The following is a 23002-nucleotide window of genomic DNA, read 5'->3' on the forward strand; positions in this document are numbered from 1 at the left end:
GCCTGCTAGACTGACCCTTCAAAAACTAACCCCTGCCTCCAGCCGGGGCACCACTGAATTCTCCATAATATCAAAATCGCTTATCCCTCGTCGCCTGATCTCGGCCCCACTGACGGACACCCTCAATCCTCCGAGCTATCTCCATAACTAGCTCGTAAGAAGTCCCCATCTCAACCACTAGTGGCCTGAATACCAGAGTGCAAAACTGCAACGAACCTCCACACGCTCTCGACATCGGTAAGAAGTTTCATAAGTGCATAGCGAGATAATTCAGAGAATTTCTCCTCGTAGTCGGTCACCGACATCTGGCCCTGCTAGAGCTGCTCGAACTTAAATTGCAACTCTTCCCTCTGAGAGGCTAGAATATATCTGTCCAAGAAGAGGCGTGTGAAATGGTCCCAAGTCATGGGAGGAGAACCTGCTGGTCTGGCGAGATGATAAGACTACCACTATCTACGGGCCCTGCCCTCCAGCTGAAAGGTGATAAAGTCCACCCTGTGGGACTCCAATATCCTCATGTTGTGCAGTCTGTCCCTGCACCGATCAATAAAGTCTTGGGGGTCCTCATGTCGCTCACCTCCAAGGACAGGAGGATGTAGCCTGGTCCATAATCCAATAGCTTCTGCGGTTCGCCGACCGCAACTGGTCTAGGCTTAGGTATAGCTGCTGCAACTGGATGGACTCCGCCCATGAGTAGTGCGCCCGAAGTCTGATATACTGCAACTGCATGCCTTGGAGCCTGAGCGGTAGTTGTCTGTGCTCCCCCTCCCGCCTGAGATGTGGTTGGGTCCGCTGGAAATAAACCAACCTGAGTCATAGAATCCATGAACCGCAACATACTGCCCATGACCTCCTGGAATCCCAGTGCAGACATGAAATCTACTGGGGCTGGCTTTGCTACATGTACCTTGCCCTGCTCCTCAATAATATGATCTTCTACTGGATCCACTGGTGGCACAATTGGGGAAAATCTGGGACGTCATTGTCTTCTATCACGGGCTGGAGCCTTCCCTCGACCTTTGCCTGGGCCTCTAGCAACTAGGGGAGCAACTCCTCCATGATCGGGTACATCTGTCGCGCGCGTTCTCACTATTTGTGAGAGAATAAGAGAAAGATACTTAGCACAACATCAAATGCACGATAGGATATGAAGAAAGAGTAGTTTCCTAACGCCCTATAGCCTCTCAAAGATAAGTACAACGTCTTCGCATCCATCCGCAAGACTCTATTAGGCCTGCTCATAACTTGTGAGACCTACATGAACCTAGTACTCTGATACCATGTTGTCACGACCTAATTTCTCTTATAGGGCGTGATGGCGCATAACGTTGCCGCTAGGCAAGCCAACGGTGAACTCACCATGTGGTTACTCTTTCAATAAGTTTCCAAGTAATTAAAGTTTATTTACTAAGAGATTAAGGAGTAGAAAATTTAATAAAATAAAACGAAGGCAAACTGAGTGCGCAAATATAGTGACATAAATACTCCAAAACCATAAAGTCTACTAGTATGTGTACCAAGACCTGTAGTCACAAGTGTATGAGTAACTAGAAGAATATACAAAACTCTAACTACTGTCTGAACTAAAGTAGACAGAAAATAGATACAAAAGAGAGACTCTAGGTGCTACAGAATGGCTCGGAAGCAGCTCACCACTAGACCTCGGGGTAACGGGGGTGCGCGCCAATATGACCGCCAGATGCACCTGCCTTAGATCCTCCACGATTAGTGTAGAAGTATAACGTGAATCATAAATAACATATACCCAGTAAGTATCTAGTCTAACCTCGAAGAAGTAGTGACGAGTGATCGACATCGACACTTACTATGGGCTAACAATAAAATACAAGAAATTCTAAATAAGCATGGTTTATGTAAATAATAAATATAACTCCATAACAAGCAGTGAATAATAATTCTTTCACTAATAATAAATTTCAAGTCAAAGTCTGCCATAAAATAATTATAACCGCTCAAGCCATAAAATAATATCAAGTATAATTAGGCTCCGAGTATTATCATGCACGATTTATGATGAGGTCGTACGACGCGATCCAGAATAATATGTACACTGCCAAGGGTCGAGCGGCACGGATCATAGATGCATCTATTCTACTACCGAGGCGTTTGGCCCACTCCACAAGAAGAGGGGATACTTATGAATATCCGATTTAAAAGCTATTACAAGGCTAATACACAAGGAAGCACAATTTCTATTAACGGTCAAGTAACCCGCCAAAACTTAAGTAAGTGAAATTCGGTCTTTTAAAATTCCTCTATCAATTCCCAATATAATTTAAGCACTTTAATTAACAAGTAGGGTGCAAATATTATAAATATTTCATACTTTGGGTCCTAAACTACCCGGACATAAGCATAATTAGTAGTTATGTACAGACTCTCGTCACCTCGTGCGTACGTAGCCCTCATAATTAGAAGAGAATAGTAATTTAAATCACCTATGGGGTAAATTCCCTCTTACGAGGTTAGACAAGAGACTTACCTCGTCTCAAAGCTCACTTTCAGGCCACAAGTTCACTCTAAAGATGTCACAACCCCAAATTAACCCTCTGTAAGGTGTCGTGATGGCACCTAGTCTTTACGACTAGGTAAGCCTACTATTGCGAAAAATATAAAGGAAACACAACATTTTAAGGATAAACAACATATTATAAATAGCCAAGAGTAGTACCACTCGGCATATACAAAATAATTTCCCAAGACCCGGAATATCACTAAGTCACAAGCTGCTATAATCTATGTAGCTCTATACAAAAGTCTGAGGAAAATAAAGAAAATATCTAGGCGAGGGAGTAGAAGGGGACTCCAAAGATCTGCGGACGCAAGCAGAAGTACCTTGAAATCTCCTAGAATGAGCAGCACGCACTAACCCCAAGGCTGATAGCTCGTACCTGGATCTGCACACGAAAACATGTGCAAGGAAGGGCATGAGTAGACCACAATGGTACCCCATAAGTGCCAAGTCTAACCTCGGTAGAGTAGTGACGAGGTCAGGTCAAGGCCCTACCGGAATAAATAAAATAAATTAAATAGTAAAAGATATAAGTAGAATTTACGGTAACACAGTTAAAGAAATTTTCGAAAATTTAATAGTTAAGGGAGCCCTCGGCTCAAAACAAGGTAAACACAGTGGGAAATCTCTCGGGATACCGTCTCGTAGTTTCAAATGAATATGCAGTACATGGGAATCTCCCGGAATACGTCCGTAGTCCCAAAGTAAATATGCAGTGCTGGGGGATCTCCCGGAATATGACCGTAGTCCCAACGTAAATATGCAGTACAGGGGGATCTCCCGGAATACGTCCGTAGTCCCAAAGTAAATATGCAGTACATGGGGATCTCCCGGAATACATCCGTAGTCCCAAAATAAATATGCAGTACAGGGGGATCTCCCGGAATACGTTTGTAGTCCCAATTTAAATATGCAACGCAAGATGAAATGATAGGTATGACATTGAGTTATACAGTTTATACTGGAAACAGATAAGGCAAATAAGGACTTAACTGAACATGATGCACAGAATGACAATTAGGCAGTTAAAACACGTAAGCATGCTTTTCTAGTCTAAACTACACAATTAAATATATTAGTACAATTAATAAGAGAAATAATTTATGATTTAAAAAGGTTAAACAAGATTGTTTTGCAATAATAGCTCGTGTACGTACTCGTCACCTCATGTACACGGCGCCCACACACCAAATAATATCAAGATATCCTAAGGGGGAAGCCCCCAACACAAGGTTAGGCAAGCCACTTACCTCGAACTGCTCAAATCAACTCGATATCACGTTCTTGCCACGAGTATCCGACTTCAAATGGCCTGAATCTATTCAAAACAGTACAATACCATCAATACGCGCTAATGGAATGAATCCCACAAGAAAAACTACAAAATTAGGCCAAAACCCAAAATTGGCTCAAACTCGGCCCCCGAGCCCACGTCTCGAAACCCGACAAAATTCACGAAACTAGAAAGCTCATTCACTCACGAGTCTAACCATATCAATTTTACTAAAATCCGACGCCAAATGGTCCTCCAATCCACAATTCAAACTTCCAAATCCCTAGCCTCCAACTTCCAAATTTCCACCTTAAATACACATTAACTAGGTGGGAAAACATATGGCAAGGCAAGATTATTGACCAAAAATAAACACAAGGGACTTACCTCCAGAAATGCCTCGAAAATGCTCTCAAAAATTTCCCTAACCCTAGTTTGCAAAGCCAAAAATGATATAAATTGCGAAGCCATTCGGTTTTAATCACTGCCCAGGTATTTCCGCACCTGCGGAACCTGGGCTCGCACCTGTGGGTGCGCTTGTGTGAAAAACATGTGCATCAGCGCAACTCACTTACCACCTCTTCCTTCGCACCTGCGACAGAAGGGACGCACCTGCGCGCTCGCGCCTGCGGACGTCCCTTCCGCTTTTGCGCAACTCGTGCATTTGCGAACAGCCTTGCGCATTTGCGGGCATCGCAGATACAGAACTTCCTCGCACCTGCGACCCCAGGACAACTCTTGACTTCTCACATCTGCGCTTCCATCTTCGCATGTGCGGCTCGCGCACTTGCGGTCTATTTTCCACAGGTGCGAAACACCAAAACCAGCAAAGGCACCGGATTTTTCCCAATCCAAATTTCTTCCCGTTAAGCATCTGAAACACACCTGAGGCCCCCAGGACCTCGACTAAACATACCAACCAATCCTAAAATACCATACGAACTTAGTCGAGCTCTCAAATCCCATCAAACAATGCAAAAATCACGAATCACCCTCCAATTCAATTTTAAAGAACTTCAAACTTTAAAATTCTACAACCGATGTCGAAATCTATCAAATCACGTCCGATTGACCTCAAATTTTGCGCACAAGTCATAATCAATATTATGGACCTACTCCCACTTCCGGAATTGGAAAAAGACCCCGATAACAAAAGTTCCACTACTGGCCCAAAACTCCAAAAATTCGACTTTCGCCATTTCAATCCTAAATGAGCTACGAACCTCCAAAACACAATCCGGACATGCTCCTAAACCCAAAATCACCTAATGTAGCTAACGGAACCGACATAATTCCATTCCGGAGTCGTCTTCACATAGTTCCGACTACGGTCCAAATCCTAAGGCTTAAGCTCTCATTTATAGACTAAGTGTCCCAAAACACTCCGAAACTCAAAACCAATCATCCCGGCAAGTCACAATAGCAGAAAAAGATTTGGGGAAAAGAGTTAATAAGGGATTGGGGATATTACTCTCAAAATGACCGGCCGGGTCGTTACATCTTCCCCCTCTTAAAACAATCGTTCATCCTCGAACGAGTATAAAGACATACCTGAAACTGTGAAAAGATGAGGGTACTGGCTGCGCATATCCTGCTCGGTCTCCCAAGTCGCCTCCTCGACCGGCTGACCCCTCCACTGGACCTTTACTGAAGCAATATTCTTTGACTTGAGCTTTCTGACCTGCCTATCCAAAATGGCTACTGGCTCCTCAATATAAGATAGATCTTCGTCCAACTGGACTGAGCTGAAATCCAATACATGAGTCGGATCACCGTGATACTTCCAGAGCATGGACACTTGGAATACCGGGTGAACTCCTACTAGGCTGGGAGGCAAGGCAAGCTCATAAGCAACCTCCCCAACTCGCCGCAATATCTCAAAAGGATGAATGAACCTCGGGCTCAGCTTGCCCTTCTTCCCAAATCTCATGACACCCTTCATAGGTGATACCCGAAACAAGACCCGCTCACCAACCATAAATGCCAAATCACGAACCTTACGATTTGCATAACTCTTCTGCCTGGACTGGGCTGTGCGAAGTCTCTCCTGAATCACCTTCACCTTATCCGGGGCATCCTGGACCAAATCTGTACCCAACAATCGGGCCTCGCCCGGCTCAAACCATCCCACTGGGGACCGGCACCGCCTACCATACAAGGCCTCATACGGTGCCATCTGAATGCTGGACTGGTAATTGTTGTTGTAAGCAAACTCTGCAAGTGGAAAGTATCGGTCCCATGACCCTCCAAACTCCATCACACAGGTACAGAGCATATCCTGAAGAATCTGAATTGTGCGCTCGGACTTTCTGTCCGTCTGAGGGTGAAAGGCTGTGCTCAACTCCACCCTAGTACCCAACTCATGCTGTACGGCTCTCCAAAACTGTGATGTGAACTGTGTACCTCTGTCTGAAATGATGGATACTGGAATACCATGAAGGCGGACAATCTCTATGATATAAATCTCAACCAACCTCTCAGAAGAATAAGTGGTCAACACTGGAATAAAATGAGCTGACTTGGTCAGCCGATCCACGATCACCCAGATAGCATCGAACCTTCTCAAAGTCCGTGGAAGTCCAACTACAAAGTCCATGATGATCCACTCCCACTTCCACTCTGGGATTTCTAACCTCTGAAGTAATCCACCCGGCCTCTGGTGGTCATATTTAACCTGCTGACAGTTGAGACACTTGGCCACAAACCCAACTATATCATTTTTCATTCTTCTCCATCAATAGTGCTGCCTCAAGTCCTGGTACATCTCCGCGGCACCCGGATGAATGGAGTACCGCGAGCTATGGGCCTCCTCAAGAATTAAATCCCGAAGCCCATCTACATTGGGCATATAGATCTGGCCTTGCATCCTCATCACAACGTCATCACCAATAGTCACATCTCTGGCATCACCTCGTCGAACCCTGTCCTGAAGAACTAGAAGATGAGGATCATCATATTGGTGCTCCCTGATACGGTCATAAAAAGAAGACCGAGCAACCACATAAGCTAATACCTGGCTAGGCTCTGAAATATCCAATCTCACAAACTGACTGGCTAAGGCCTGAACATCCAAGGCTAAGGGCCTCTCAGCTGCCGGAAGATATGCCGGCGACTCAAGGCGTTGGCCACTACATTGGCCTTCCCCGGGTGGTATAATATAGTGATATCATAGTCTTTAAGTAGCTCCAACCACCTCCGCTGACGCAAATTAAGGTCCTTCTGCTAGACAAGTACTGCAAACTCCGGTGATTAGTGTAAATCTCATAGGGAACACCGTACAAATAATGCCGCCAGATCATCAGGGCGTGAACAATAGCTGCTAACTCGAGATCATGAACTGAATAATTCTTCTCATGCACCTTCAACTGTCTAGATGCGTAGGCAATCACCCTACCGTCCTGCATCAATACCGCTCCAAGGCCAATCCTCGAGGCATCACAATAGACAGTGTATGACCCTAAACCTGTAGGCAATACTAATACTGGGATTGTAGTCAAAGCTGTCTTGAGCTTCTGAAAGCTCTGCTCACACTCCTCGGTCCACCTGAACGAAGCACCCTTTTGGTTTAGCCTGGTCATAGGTGCTGCTGCAATGGATGAAAATCCCTCCACAAAGCGACGGTAATACCCCGCCAAACCAAGGAAACTGCGGATCTCCGTAGCTGATGACGGTCTAGGCCAACTCTGCACTGCCTCCACCTTCTTCGGATCTACCTTGATCCCATCACAAGACACTATGTGGACCAAGAATTCCACTGAATCAAGCCAGAATTCACACTTAGAAAATTTTGCATACAACCTCTTCTCCCTCAAAGTCTAAAGCATGGTCCTCCGGTGCTTCTCATGATCTTCCCGAGATCGGGAATATACCAAGATGTCGTCAATAAACACAATGACGAAGGAATCAAAATAAGGCCGGAATACACTGTGCATCAAATGCATAAAGGCTGCTGGGGCATTAGTCAGCCCAAATGACGTAACAAGAAACTCATAGTGACCATATCTGGTCCTGAAAGCAGTCTTCGGGATATCCGGCTCCCGAATCTTCAACTTATGATAGCCAGAACGCAAGTCAATCTTGGAAAACACCCTGGCACCCTGTAACTGATCAAATAAATCATCAATGCGAGGCAGAAAAATACTTGTTCTTCACTGTAACCTTGTTCAACTGCCGATAATCAATACACATATGCATAGAACCATCCTTCTTCTTCACAAATAAGACCGGAGCACCCCAAGGTGATACACTGGGCCTGATGAAGCCCTTATCAAGCAACTGCTCCTTCAACTCCTTCAACTCAGGAGGAGCGATACGATAGGGAGGAATAGAAATGGGCTGAGTGCCCGGCAACAAATCAGTGCCGAAATCAATATCTCTATCGGGCGGCATACCCGGAAGATCAGCTGGAAACACATCTGGAAAGTCCCTCTCTACTGGAACTGACTCGACTGTAGGGGTATCAATACTGACATCTCTCACATAGGCAAAATACGCATCACACCCCTTCTCAACCATTCGTTGAGCCTTAAGAAATGAAATGACCCTGCGGGGAGTATACTCTAAGGTACCTCTCCACTCTAATCTCGGCAAACCTGGCATAGCCAGCGTCACGGTCTTAGCGTGACAATCAAGAATAGAATAATGGGGCGACAACTAGTCCATGCCCAAGATAACATCAAAATCTACCATACTGAGAAATAACAAATCAGCTCTGGTCTCAAAACCACTAAGAGCAATCAAACACGACCGATATACGCGGTCCATAATGAGAGAATCTCCTATAGGAGTAGATACATAAACATGGGAACTCAAAGAATCCCGAGATATCCCCAAATGTGGAGCAAAATAAGAAGACACATATGAATACGTAGAGCCTGGGTCAAATAATACTGATGCATCCCTATGACAGACAGGGACTATACCTGTGATGACTGAATCTGAAACAACGGCCTCTGAACAGGCTGGAAAGGCATAGTACCTGACCTCGACCTCCCCGACCTCCACCTCGAGCTGGCTGAGGAGGTGGGGTGGCAGCTGGTGCTGGAAGAATGGCCGGAGGACCCGGTGGAGCACATGGAGGATGATAAGTCTGTGGAGGTGCACCCCTCCTGGCTCTGGGGCAATCTCTAACCAGGTGACGAGTGTCACCACACTCAAAACAACCTCTCGGAGGACGCGGCGGCTGAGACTGACTCGGACCTGGCCTGCTGGACTGGCCGGTAATAGCACCTCGAGTAAGAGGCATACTGGATACTGGCAGTGCATAATAGGGCTCCTGAGGTCTAGGAGGAGCTGGGACACCGCTGGCTGCTGGAAGAGCTGAATGAACAGGGCAACTCACAAAACCCCTACCATAGCGTGCTGCTGGTGCATAGCTCCTGAATAATGACCAGTCTCTTGAGACCTCTTGTCCTCTCTCTCCTCTCGGTCACGGGCGAACATGCCCTCCACTCTCCTGGCAATGCTCACTGCCTGCTGATAAGTGATGTCCATCTCCAACTCCCTGGCCATACTGATCCGAATACTGGGGTGGAGTCCCTCAATGAAGCGATGAACCCTCTCTCTCACTGTAGCGACCAGAGGCGGTGCATGGCGAGCTAACCCACTGAAACAGACTGCATACTCTGACACAGTCATAGAACCCTGACGCAACTGCTCGAACTCTGCGCGCCAAGCATCCTTGAGGCTCTGAGGAACATCTCTGAAAAGTGAGTCCAAGTGAGTGAGGCTGCCTCGTCCGGACTACTCAGCTCATAGGCACGCCACCACTGATATACTGCTCCCCTCAGCTGGAAAGCGGTGAAAGAAACCCCACTCGTCTCCACAATGCCCATAGTGCAGAGAATACGATGACACTTCTCAAGAAAACCCAGAGCATCATTTGAAGCTAATCCGCTGAAAGTAGGTGGGTGGTACTTCTTGTATCTCTCAAGTCTGAGCTGCTCTGCCTCAGAAGCAGCTACCCTGATCTCATGCTGAACCGGAGCCACTAGGGGCATAGGAATATACTCTGGGGCCTAATCAACCTGGACCCTCTGCTCAGGGGTGCAGGCTGCGGGAGTCTGTTCCCCTCCCCCGGCCTGAGATATAGCGGGAGCTATCGAAAATAGTCCAGCCTGAGCCAGAGTGCTGAACATGCTCAAGAACTGAACTAAAGTCTCCTGGAGGGCTGGAGTAGCAATAGGGATCTCCGGCACTGGCCCTCAGCTGGAGCTGCTGGGGGCTCCTCTGACGCAGCTCTCGTAGGTGCTCGGGCTGCACCGCGTGGTCGTCCTCTACCCCGACCCCAGCCTCTGGTGGCTCTGGCAGGGGGCTTGGGTGCCTAATCGTCGGTCCTCCCATTGCGGGTCCTCACCATCTGTGAGAAAGAATAGAATAGAATCTTAGAATTTTTGGTGTCAATAACTCGCACGACAAGGAAATCAAAGAAATGTGATTGTTCTTAATAGTTACATAGCCTCCCGAAGATAAATACGGACGTCTTTCACCGATCCGCGAGACTCTAATAAACCGGCTTGTGACTCGCGACTCCTACGAACCTAGTGCTCTGATACCAACTTGTCACGACCCCAAATTAACCATCTGTAAGGTGTCGTGATGGCACCTAGTCTTTACGACTAGGTAAGCCTACTATTGCGAAAAATATAAAGGAAACACAACATTTTAAGGATAAACAACATATTATAAATAGCCAAGAGTAGTACCACTGGGCATATACAAAATAATTTTCCAAGACCCGGAATATCACAAAGTCACAAGCTGCTATAATCTATGTAGCTCTATACAAAAGTCTGAGGATAATAAAGAAAGTATCTAGGCGAGGGAGTAGAAGGGGACTCCAAAGATCTGCGGACGCAAGCAGAAATACCTTGAAGTCTCCTAGAATCAGCAGCATGCACTATCCCCAAGGCTGATAGCTCGTACCTGTATCTGCACACGAAAACATGTGCAGGGATGTGCATGAGTACACCACAATGGTACCCAATAAGTGCCAAGACTAACCTCGGTCGAGTAGTGACGAGATCAGGTCAAGGCCCTACCGGAATAAATATAATAAATTAAACAGTAAAAGATATAAGTAGAATTTACGGTAACACATTTAAAGAAATTTTCGAAAATTTAACAGTTAAGGGAGCCCTCGGCTTAAAACAAGGTAAACACAGTGGGAAATCTCTCGGGATACCATCCCGTAGTTTCAAATGAATATGCAGTACAGGGGGATCTCCCGAAATACGTCCGTAGTCCCAAAGTAAATATGCAGTGCTGGGGGATCTCCCGGAATACGTGCGTAGTCCCAAAGAAAATATGCAGTACAAGGGGATCTCCCGGAATACGTCTGTAGTCTCAAAGTAAATATGCAGTACAGGGGAATCTCCCGGAATACGTCCGTAGTCCCAAAATAAATATGCAGTACAGGGGGATCTCCCGAAATACGTCCGTAGTCCCAATTTAAATATGCAACGCAAGATGAAATGACAGGTATGACATCGAGTTATACAGTTTATACTGGACACAGATAAGGAAAATAAGGACTTAACTGAACATGACGCACAGAATGTCAATTAGGCAGTTAAAACACGTAAGCATGCTTTTCTAGTCTAAACTACATAATTAAATATATTAATAAAATTAATAAGAGAAATAATTTATGATTTAAAAAGGTTAAATAGGATTTTTTTGCAATAATAGCCCGTGTACGTACTCGTCACCTCACGTACACGGCGCCCACACACCAAATAATATCAAGATATCCTAAGGGGAAAGTCCCCAACACAAGGTTAGGCAAGCCACTTACCTCGAACCGCTTAAATCAACTCGATATCACATTCTTGCCATGAGTATTCGACTCCAAATGGCCCGAATCTATTCAAAACAGTACAATAAAATCAATACGTGCTAATAGAATGAATCCCACAAGAAAAATTACAAAATTAGGCCAAAATCCGAAATTGGCTCAAACTCGCCCCCCCGGGCCCACGTCTCGAAACCCGACAAAATTCACGAAACTAGAAAGCTCATTCACTCACGAGTCTAACCATATCAAATTTACTAAAATCTGACACCAAATGGTTCTCCAATCCACAATTCAAACTTCCAAATCCCTAGCCTCCAACTTCCAAATTTCCACCTTAAATACACATTAACTAGGTGGGAAAACACATGACAAGGCAAGATTATTGACAAAAAATAAGCACAAGGGACTTACCTCAAGAAATGCCTCGAAAATGCTCTCAAAAATCGCCCTAACCCGAGTTTGCAAAGCCAAAAATTATAAAAATCGCGAAGCCCTTCGGTTTTAATCACTGCCCAGGTATTTCCGCACCTGCGGAACCTGGGCTCGCACCTGCAGGTGCGCTTGTGCGGAAAACGTGCGCATCTGCGCAACTCACTTACCACCTCTGCCTACGCACCTGCGACGGAAGGGCTGCACCTGCGCACTCGCGCCTGCGGACGTCCCTTCCGCTTTTGCGCAACTCGCGCATTTGCGAATAGCCTTGTGCATTTGCGGGCATCGCATATGCGGAACTTCCTCGCACCTACGACCCCAGGCCAACTCTCGACTTCTCGCATCTGTGCTTCCATCTTCGCATGTGCAGCTCGCGCACCTGCGATCTATTTTCCGCAGGTGCGAAACACCAGAACCAGCAAAGGCACCAGATTTTTCTAAGTCCAAATTTCTTCCCGTTAAGCATCCGAAACACACCCGAGGCCCCCGGGACCTCGACCAAACATACCAACCAATCCTAAAACACCATACGAACTTAGTCGAGCTCTCAAATCCCATCAAACAATGCAAAAATCATGAATCACCCTCCAATTCAATTTTAAAGAACTTGAAACTTCAAAATTCTACAACTGATGTCGAAACCTATCAAATCACGTCCGATTGACCTCAAATTTTGCGCTCAAGTCGTAATCAACATTACGGACCTACTCCAACTTCCGAAATCGGAAAACGACCCCGATATCAAAAATTTCACTACCGGCCCAAAACTCCAAAAATTCGACTTTTGCCATTTCAAGCCTAAATGAGCTACGAACCTCCAAAACACAATCCGGACATGCTCCTAAACCCAAAATTACCTAACGGAGCTAACGGAATCGATGGAATTCCATTGCGGAGTCGTCTTCACACAGTTCCTACTACGGTCCAAATCCTAAGGCTTAAGCTCTCATTTAGGGACTAAGTGTCCCAAAACACTCCGAAACTCAAAACCAATCATCCCGGCAAGTCACAATAGCAGAAAAAGATTTGGGGAAAGCAGTTAATAGGGGATCAGGGCTATTACTCTCAAAACGACCGGTCGGGTCGTTACAAAAGATCCCACTTGGTGCCGAACAATCCGCAACTAGCCAAATGTCATATAAAATAATCAATATACGTTCAAAAGTTAATAATTTAACTATTAGAGTAATTACCCAACCCAAATTGGAAGATTCTTAAATTTACCCCCGGGCCCAGGTGCCCAGATTCTGAAACTTTTCGAGGTTCACCTCGCTTCTGCATGGCTGCTTCTGCGACCAAACTTCCGCAGAAGCGGTCGCACCAACAACAACAACTCCCAGATCTTCAACATAGCCCAAATCAATCCGAACCCGTCCAAAACTCATCCGAGCCACTCGGGGCCTTGACCATATATACCTACAAGTTCGTAAACATAAGACGGACTCGCTCTAACCCTTGGAACGTGTAAAACAACATCAAAATTAAGAATCACATCCAAACCAAATCGAATTAACTTATGAGCTTCAAGTTCTTCCAACTTGCTCCGAATGCGCCGAATCATACTTAAACTACTCGGAATGACACCAAATTTTGCGATCAAGTCTTAAATCACCCTATGGAGTTATTCCTAGGCTCGAAAATCCATACGGACCTTGATAACTCCAAAACCTACTTCAAACCAAATTTAAAGAACTTCAAAACCTTCAATAAACCAACTTTCAACTTTAGGCGCCGGAACGCTCTCGGGTCATCCAAAACCCGATCCGAATATACGCCCAAGTCCAAAATCATCAATATTATTAACCATACGATTTCAACCCGAACCCTTCCAAACTTAACCTTTTAAAGTCAATATTAAGGAACTAAGTATTCCGATTTCAACCCGAACCCTTCCAAACACGAACTAACCATCCTCGTAAGTCATAAAAAAGTAAAAACACATACGAGGAGTCTTATTTAGGGGAATGGGGACCTAAAAAGCAAATCAACCGGTCGAGTCGTTACAAAAATGAGTTTTGAATTAAGGATAATATTTTCACTTACATTATTATAAAAATAATTATTATTGAAAAATGAAGTTTTAGATACTGAAATTTAAAAATAAAAATATATTTTGAAAGATATCAACACACCAAATAAGAGTTCAAGTAGTAGTAAAAGAGTCAAGTTGTATCCAAAGAGTCCTTCATAGTCTCAACCTTGATTGTTTTTGCCATAAATATGAGTTATTATTTTGGTTCCTAACTATTTTTAGTATCCAATGACACCAGCGAGAATGGTTCCAAAAAAAATTGAATTATAACTAGGAGATTTGAGAAATGGTTAATCTTTTTCATGTAGTGTTTCTTAATTAATATCCAATGATTATCTGTATTTATCGGGAAGGTTTAAATTTTAAGATTATTTACATATAATCCAAATAACTCAAATATTTGACATGGTTAGTGTCCGCACATCCGCATGGGTGCTAATACTAGTAATCAAAATGCATACAATTAATGCGACTCGAACATCACTTAATTATAAAAAAGAAAGGTTAATATTCCGTCATGATTAACTAGATACTCGGGTTCAAATCTCGAGAATAAAAAATAAGGAATACTTTTCCTTTAATGGACCTTATGAGATACGACTCCGAATTAGTTAGGATCCAATATAAATACACTGATTAAAAAACAAAAAAAAAAATCAATCTAAGTTTCAGGAGGAAGAGGAGCTCCGTTCTAATGGGCCCATGGCTTTGATCATTCCATATCTTATGTAAAACTAATTCCCTTAGTCTTAATTTATGTGACAGTATTTGATTGTGTACGGAATTTAAGAAAAAAATAAAAACTTTTAAAATTTATGATTTAATCGTCACTAATCGTAAATCAATGCATTATCATAACCTCGTGGAATGTAATTAGCTGTTTAATTATTAGTGAGTAAAATATAATTATATTAGAAATAAGCAATTATTTCTTTAGAGAAATACATGTAGAAGTTGAGATTTTGTTATATAATATTATAAGTGAATTCAACGGTTTTCGATACTTTTTAAATAGGCAGAATAATTAAAGACCCCCCTGAACTTGACGCTTTTTGGCGAGTGTACACCTTAACTATTCGAGGTCCTAAATACCCCCTTCAACTTGGTTTTTTGAAAGTTATTGACTCCTTAACTTGTTGGACCTTAGCATTGTGCATCCACGCGCGGTTCATATGAATTTTTCATCTGACGTGGTTGTACACAGTGGAAAAATAAATTATTTTTTATTTAATTAAAAATTTAAAGCTCTAATAAAAGATCAGGGCTTTTACGCCATTTCATTGGCAATACAACTTAAATCCGACGAAGAATCCGATGGAAGAATCAAATGGGTCCTTTGAATTGAACTCAAATCAGTTTTAAATACAACTACAACTCTAGTGGAAGAATCAGCGAAACTCGAATCTAACTCAAATAAGTTTTAAATATAACTCCAGCGGAATAATCCGGCGAAGACTCTGGTGGAAGATAACTCAAATCAGTTTTAAGTATAACTCCGGTGGAAGAAACCGGCAAACCCAATCCAAATGGGTCTCAATCACTATCCAAATGTGTCCCATATGCGGGGATTAACATCATTACCGTGGGTAGTGTTCTCCGAAAGTACACCTAATTTTTGAGGTATTTACAAGGTCTATTAATCATAATTTATGTTGTAAGTTTAGGGAGAAATTTGTTATTTTGCTAAAGCAAGAAGAAGATGTTATATCACAAAATGAATATGAGTATATGATGAGAATAATGAAGATGAATGAAATTATGAATGATAATGGTGATATAGGGAATGGAATTTAAAAAAAAAAGTCATTTCATCATTTTTATAGTTGGAGATAGAATAACAATTAACAAAAATGGTAATTTTAGACTGATGTGGCAATTAAATAGCACTTTCACGTACCCAAACTCATTTGAAGTTACTTTCTTTGCCATGCAGCGCGTTAAGGAGTTAATAACTTTCAAAAAATCAAGTTGAAGGGGATATTTAGGACCTCGAATAGTTAAGGTGTACACTCGCCAAAAAGTGTCAAGTTCAGGGGGTCTTTAACTATTCTGCCTTTTAAATATAAATCTTTCGCAAGTTATTTATTTTTATTTTAAGTAATTTAAAATTCCAAAATCAACCTTTCATCAATATGATTCTCTCCAATAGTAGTAAAAATATTATACGTCTATAGCCTAGATTTTTCAATTTATGTGGGACGATATCATAAACTATACTAGAATTTGATACAGTATGAGTACAAAAATCTTATATGCCCAAAGCTCGTCAAAGTTCCACAACACTTTGACTTCATCCATGGAATAATCACCTGATAACAAGTCGTATTCCCCAAATTAAAATATATCGTAAAATACTTTCAGTTCGACGAATGGCGACGACAGTGGACATTAAAGAGAAGAAAAAGAGTATATCCTCTGCAGTAATTACAAGTTTCAAAAACAATTATAAGTACAAAAAAAATTACCATTCATTTCAAGAAAAAGAGTAACATATCATAAGAGATTACACGGAAGAGGATTAACAACATTATCATTATTTTTCATAGAAAAGAAGCCAAGCCGAACATTGCCATCTTTGTCCGAAAATACACCATTAGAAATATTACAGTGAATACGTTCATGACTGTGAATATATTGGAGATAAAATGCAGCTTGCCAGAAAATATTTTAGAAAAACAAAAAAAAAATGTAACAAATAATCTTGAAATAAGATAATTTGATCAAATTACTTGCCCAAAAAAAAATTCAGATCCTTCCCAAGTGTTCACCCATCCACTTTTCTTTTTTCTTTTTCTTTAACCAATTCTTTACACAGATGTAACTCTTTCAACAATCACAATGCCTTTATCATCTGCATTTTCTTTGCAAGAATATGCTCTCATAACGAAAGTGCAGTGCACGTCTTTTAATTGGTTCACGTAATATTGAGCAGCTTCGGTATTAGGGTAGAATTGAGCACTTCCTTCCTCTTCCTCCCTGGTATCTAAGTCTTAAGACAGCAATTGTTAGTCATGCATAAGCAGAAATGAGTAAGTCTTTGGTAGGCATCGGTCCATAGAAATCGCAATATTTTTCTCCATCTAGGTATTCTTCGAGTCCACGATATTCGCCGTGTCCATTACCAAAATTTCCAAGATAGGGATTAGGGTTTTAAAGTTGGAAGCAAAAATTAAAGAAAAACTGGAATTTGTTCTTGAACTGAATATTAAAATCGAAAGAGAAAACTTCATACTTTTTAATTTTACAGGTCGAAATAAGGAACAAATATATATACTATATAAATCGCAAAGCCAAAGACATAGATAGAAATAGTAAGATTTGAAAAAGAAAGAGGAAAAGGCATGGCTAGCTCAAGGGTAAGGCCACTAAAGCTTCTGCTTTAAGGCCCAAGAATTAAATGCTCAAATATTGTTATTATTATACATAACTAGTAAACACATGTATTATAAGATAAAAAGTAAAGTATATGACAGGTAGTTCGATATACAAATTTGACATTTCTCTCAGTACACTACCTTGATTCTATTATCAAAAACCTTATCGACAGATACGAAGATTTGAATTGTTTAACTCAAAGTTCTAAAATATTAGATAAAATTATACAGTTGAAAACTTGAAAAAATGAAATAATAACTTAAAAACTTAGAAAACGAGATTCATTACATTCCTAATGTCATGGCAATAAAATGAAATAATAATTTTTTCTTGTATTTATAGAAAAGTCATATAATGAACATAATGAGAAACTAAAAGTTTTGAAATTTTATTGTAGCTTTTTAACAGATGGTAATTTCTTGTGGTGAATAATTTTGTATTGGATAAATAGTTCAAATAATGAACACAAGAAATAGGGAAGCTTTTAACGTAATTGTAATTAAAATTTAATCCAATATATAATATACTTATGAAGGATATAAACTTCCATCAACATTTTGTGTTGAAGTTTTATGCACGATATTGCTTCAACTATGTTCTAGGCTCTTTTTGACTAAGTAAATTGACTAATACTCTTTCTGCCCTCGTTTCTGTGAAGTATGATGGTTAAATTATTTAATTTTTTTTATGTGAACTCGAATATAAAAATTTTAAGTTTGATTTTTAAAAATAAAATTTATATATTTAGAGACTACATAAAAAATACTATATGTCATAATAGTTAAATAATATAAAATATTTAAAAGTCTTAAGAAAGTCATATCGTGATTTCCCCCTAAAATGCCACGCTACTTTGGACATTAAATCTAATGACAAGACAAAAGATAAAGGAAAAGCAAAGAAAACTTACTTAGAAATAATGGAATTTTTTGCATATAAAATCTTTTTAATTATTTCCACAATAGGAGAAAGTTGATGAAGATAAATCTTCACGCATGCACTACTGAAAACAATTCAATGATAACTAACTCAAAAAATAAAATCTTAGTAATATTATAAAGATCGAAAACTTTAGAGTAAAGATTTCAAGTTAAATTATAAGGTTTCTTCCACTTACTAAAGTTGGATTCGAGGAATCTTCATATGTCTAATTAATTGTGATTAAAACTCTAGCTCCACATCTTTCCCCAAGTGATCATACTAGTACTAGCATTAACGAATAGAATCCCATCAGAAATCATCAGAAGTTAATGAAACGGATCCTTGGAGCAATGATAAAATCGTCTCTATATGTAGGGGCAAAGCTAGAAATTCTAATATGGGTTCGGCCGAACCTAGTAACTTTTGCTCAAATAATGTATTTGAGTTAATAAGTTCATTAAGTATATAGAAATACTAAATTCAGAGCCCATAAAGTTGTCTTTGGTCTAAAATTCAGAACTCATAAAATCAAAATCCTAGCCCCGTCTTTGCCCGTATGATCTACATGTCACGAGTTCGGAATATGGAAGCAGCTATTAATGATTGCATTAAGATAGACTGTCTACTTCACACGCCTTGAAGTGCGACCTTTCCAGCACCCTGCATGAATGCGAGATATTTTATGCACCGAGTTGTATTTTACTCACATATACAACTAAGCGTGATTAATATAAACCTTTTAAGATGCAAGTTGTTGAAAAATGTCTCGTTAATAACGTGGTAACTAATCGTTCCAAAATACATGCTTATCGACTAATCTTTTCAAAATCCATGCTTATCAACAAAGACAATGGTGTGTTTGGTATGAAAGGAAAACATTTTCTTTTTTCAATTTTTTCATGTTTGGTTGGTTTAAATATTTTGAGAAATATTTTTCTCATAAACTCAATTGGAGGAAAATATTTTCCCTGTCAAAAGAAGGGAAACATTTTCCAAAATTCTTCTTCAACCTTCCCCACCCTATTCCCCATCCCCACCAACCTCCCCCCACACCCCACCCCAGCCCACCCCACACACACCCATAACCCACCCCACCCCCCCATCATCTCCAACCCTGACCTATCCCCACCCTAAATAGAATTATTATTAAGAGTACTTTTTTTTCATGTTGTAGATAGAGTACTTTCTTTTTAATTTCAACAAAATGATTATTTTTTTCATAATGTAAAAAAGTAGTTTCATTCTTTTCAACAAAAAAAGTACTTTTTTTTCATGATGTAGAAAAAGTATTTTCTTTCATTTCAACAAAAGAAAATACTTCCTTTTCATGATGTGAAAAAAATATTTTCATTCATTTCAACAAAAAAATACGTTCTTTTTATTATGTAGAAAAAATATTTTCTTTCATTTTAACAAAAAAAGTACTTTCTTTTTATGATGTAGAAAAAAGTATTTTCTTTATTTCAACAAAATGATGTAGTAAAAAGTATTTTCTTTCATTTCAACAAAATGAGTATTTTCTGAAAAACGTTTTTCACTCACCAACAAAACAAAGAAAAATAAGTAATAAAATATTTTCTAAGAAAACATTTTCCATGAAAACATTTTACTTCTTACCAAACACACCCAATATGTGAATAAATGCCTTGCAATCCTACACTTTAGAGTTTAGACTTCGTGGCAGGCAGTTTCTGAGAGTTAAATTATGATAATCATCAAAATGTTTGGAACTAACCACTTAATCATGGAAGAGTTTTATTTTCATAAGGATGGCTGAATTTTTAATATTTAATCATTAGTTATGGCAAGTGGGATTTTAAAATGTTCATGATTCAGCACTAAAGCCTATAATAAAGTCGTAATGGTGGGAGTTAGCTGGCTTAACGCCTAATTTGCTGTCAATTTGCTATTACACAGTACAACGATTACCCGCACAGAATGTTCACCCCAATAGCAGGGGTTGTGACACAGATTATAGCGGTTACCAATTTTTCTGAGATTCCAAAAAAATGTCATAATGCCACTGGTTAGTTAGTTTGATTAGTGAGCTTAATTTTCATTTCTTAATAACATAAAGGAATTAAACAACACCACGGATTATAGTGGGATAGATAAGATACCTACGCTCTTAGCTAGATGATTCGGTTTCGAGCTTTGGGAATGAACAAAATTTTGATAGGGAATACATCCCCCTATAATGAGTCGTACACGGTGCAAACTCAGATTAGTCAGAACCCCAATATAAATACTGAACACGGAAAAAAAGCAAAAAAAAATTATTTAAAGTTACATATGACGTGTAATCCGATACCAATCCGCCCGTTGTCTTATTGGATTATAGCGGATTCCTACATTTATAATCCGATAACCGATAAGCCGAATCGTTAAGCGAAATTGTAACGACCCGACCGGTCGTTTTGAGCTCTAGCGCATTGTTCAACGGTTTGAGGCTCTGAGCAGCTTCACTTCAGGTATTATGACTTGTACGCGTGGTCGGAATTTAATTTTGGGAAGTTCGGAGTTGATTTGGAAAGAAAATTCTAATTCCGAAAGCCTTAAGTTGGAGGAATGGACTAAAGTATGATTTTTGAGTAAACGACCTCGGAATCGGGATTTGAAGGTTCCAACAGGTTCGTATGATGATTTTGGACTTGGGCGTATGTCCGGATCGGGTTTTGGATGAACCAGGAGCGTTTCAACGCCTATTATGGAAGTTGAAATTTTGGAAGAATTTCATGAAAATTGGGTTAAGTGTATTTCAATGTTATTGATGTCCGTTTGAGATTCCGAGCCTGGGAATATCTCCATATGGTGATTCTGGTATTGGTAGCACGTCCGAAAGTGGATTTGGAGGTCCGTAGGTCATTTCGGGGTCATTTGGCGAAAGTTAGAAATTTGAAAGTTTTTGAGAGTTTGACCGGGACTGAATTTTTGATATCGGGGTCGGATTCCGATTTCGGGAGTTGGAGTAGGTCCGTAATGTCAAATGTGACTTGTGTGCAAAATTTGAGGTCAATCGGACGTGATTTGATAGGTTTCGGCATCAATTGTAGAAGTTGAAGTTTCAAAGCTCACTAAGTTTGAATTGGAGGGTGATTCGTATTTTTAGTGTTGTTTGATGTGATTTAAAGGATCGACCAAGTTAGTGATGTGTTTTGGGACGTGTTGGTATATTTGGTTGAGGTCCCGAGGGCCTCGGGTAGATCCTGAATAGTTAACGGATCAAGTTTGGACTTGGATGAAATGCTGAGGTAGCCGATATCTGGTGCAATCGCACCTGCGTGAAAAGGGCCGCAGGTGCCAGCTCCCAGGTGAGAGCCACGAGTCGCAGGTGCGAAGGAGAGAAGGCTGGCCAGTAACCGTAGATGCGAGGATGTTTCCACATCTGCGAGCCCGCAAATGCGAGGAAAGCTCCGCAGAAGCGGAATGCGAGCTGGCAGCTGGAGTCGCAGAAGCGGAAGGTCTCCACATGTGCGAGACCGCAGGGCCGCATTTGGCATCGCAGGTGCGGAGCTGTGCTGGACAGAGGGCATGTGCATGTGCGAGGTTTTGGCCTGAACTGCGAAACCGCAGATGTGGTGAAGCGGCTGCAGGTGCGGGAGTCGCTGGGCAGAAGGGTCCTTTAAGAACGGGGATTTGGCCCATTTACTCCCATTTTTCATTTGGTTGGGGCGATTTTGGAGAGCTTCAAAGGGAGGTTTCCATCAAGCAACACAAGGTAAGTGATTTTCATTTATTACTAGTTAAATACATAATTTTATATGGATTCAAGCATGGAAATTGGTAGAAATTGTGGGATTTTGATAGAAAACCTAGAATTGGTATTTTTGGGTTTTGACCACGAATTTGGGCATGAAATTGGAAATAAATTATACATTTGAGTTCGTGAGGTTATGAGTAATAGTTATCTTCGAAAATTTTTGGAATCCGGGCACGTGGACCCGAGGGTGATTTTATCGACTTTTCAAGCGGAGTTGGGAATTTGTCTAAATTGATTTGTCATGAGTATTAGAGTATATCCTTATTGATTTGCATATTGTTTGACTAGTTTTGGAGCGACGAGCATCGATTTGAGGTGTTAGACAAGCTTTGGAGCCGGTTATGGAATTTTGGAGCGAGATAAGTCTCCTGTCTAACTCTGTGAGGGGGAAATTACCCCTAGGTGATACGTTTGATGTGTGCTACTTGTTGTGGGGACTACGTACGCGCGAGGTGACGAGAGCCCATATGTAGCTACATTCATGTTATTGTCCGGGTAGACTTAGGTTCACATCATGCTATAGTTGTACTATTTGAGTAGTCTCTCGCTTATTAATTTCCCTACTTTACATTCTATTTGAGACTAGACTTGCTATTGTAGAGACTTCACGGGTTCACAATTAGCCATCAGATAATATTCCTCCTCTTACGACATGGCTCCGGTATATATATAACATATGTTTTATCGAAATGTTTTCATTAAATAAATTACAACTCACACGTTTATTCGTGAATGGGGTCAAAGACCCATCAAAGCTTCTTATTCTAATAGGATCGTGCCGTTTGCCTCTGCAGGATTATGTATTTCACTTCTTATGGGATCGGGTCGTTTACCTCGGCAGGATTTATGTACCACACTCTCATGGGAGCGAGTCATTCGCC

This window comes from Nicotiana tomentosiformis, chromosome 12 (genome assembly GCF_000390325.3).
Source record: "Nicotiana tomentosiformis chromosome 12, ASM39032v3, whole genome shotgun sequence".
Taxonomy (NCBI): domain Eukaryota; kingdom Viridiplantae; phylum Streptophyta; class Magnoliopsida; order Solanales; family Solanaceae; genus Nicotiana; species Nicotiana tomentosiformis.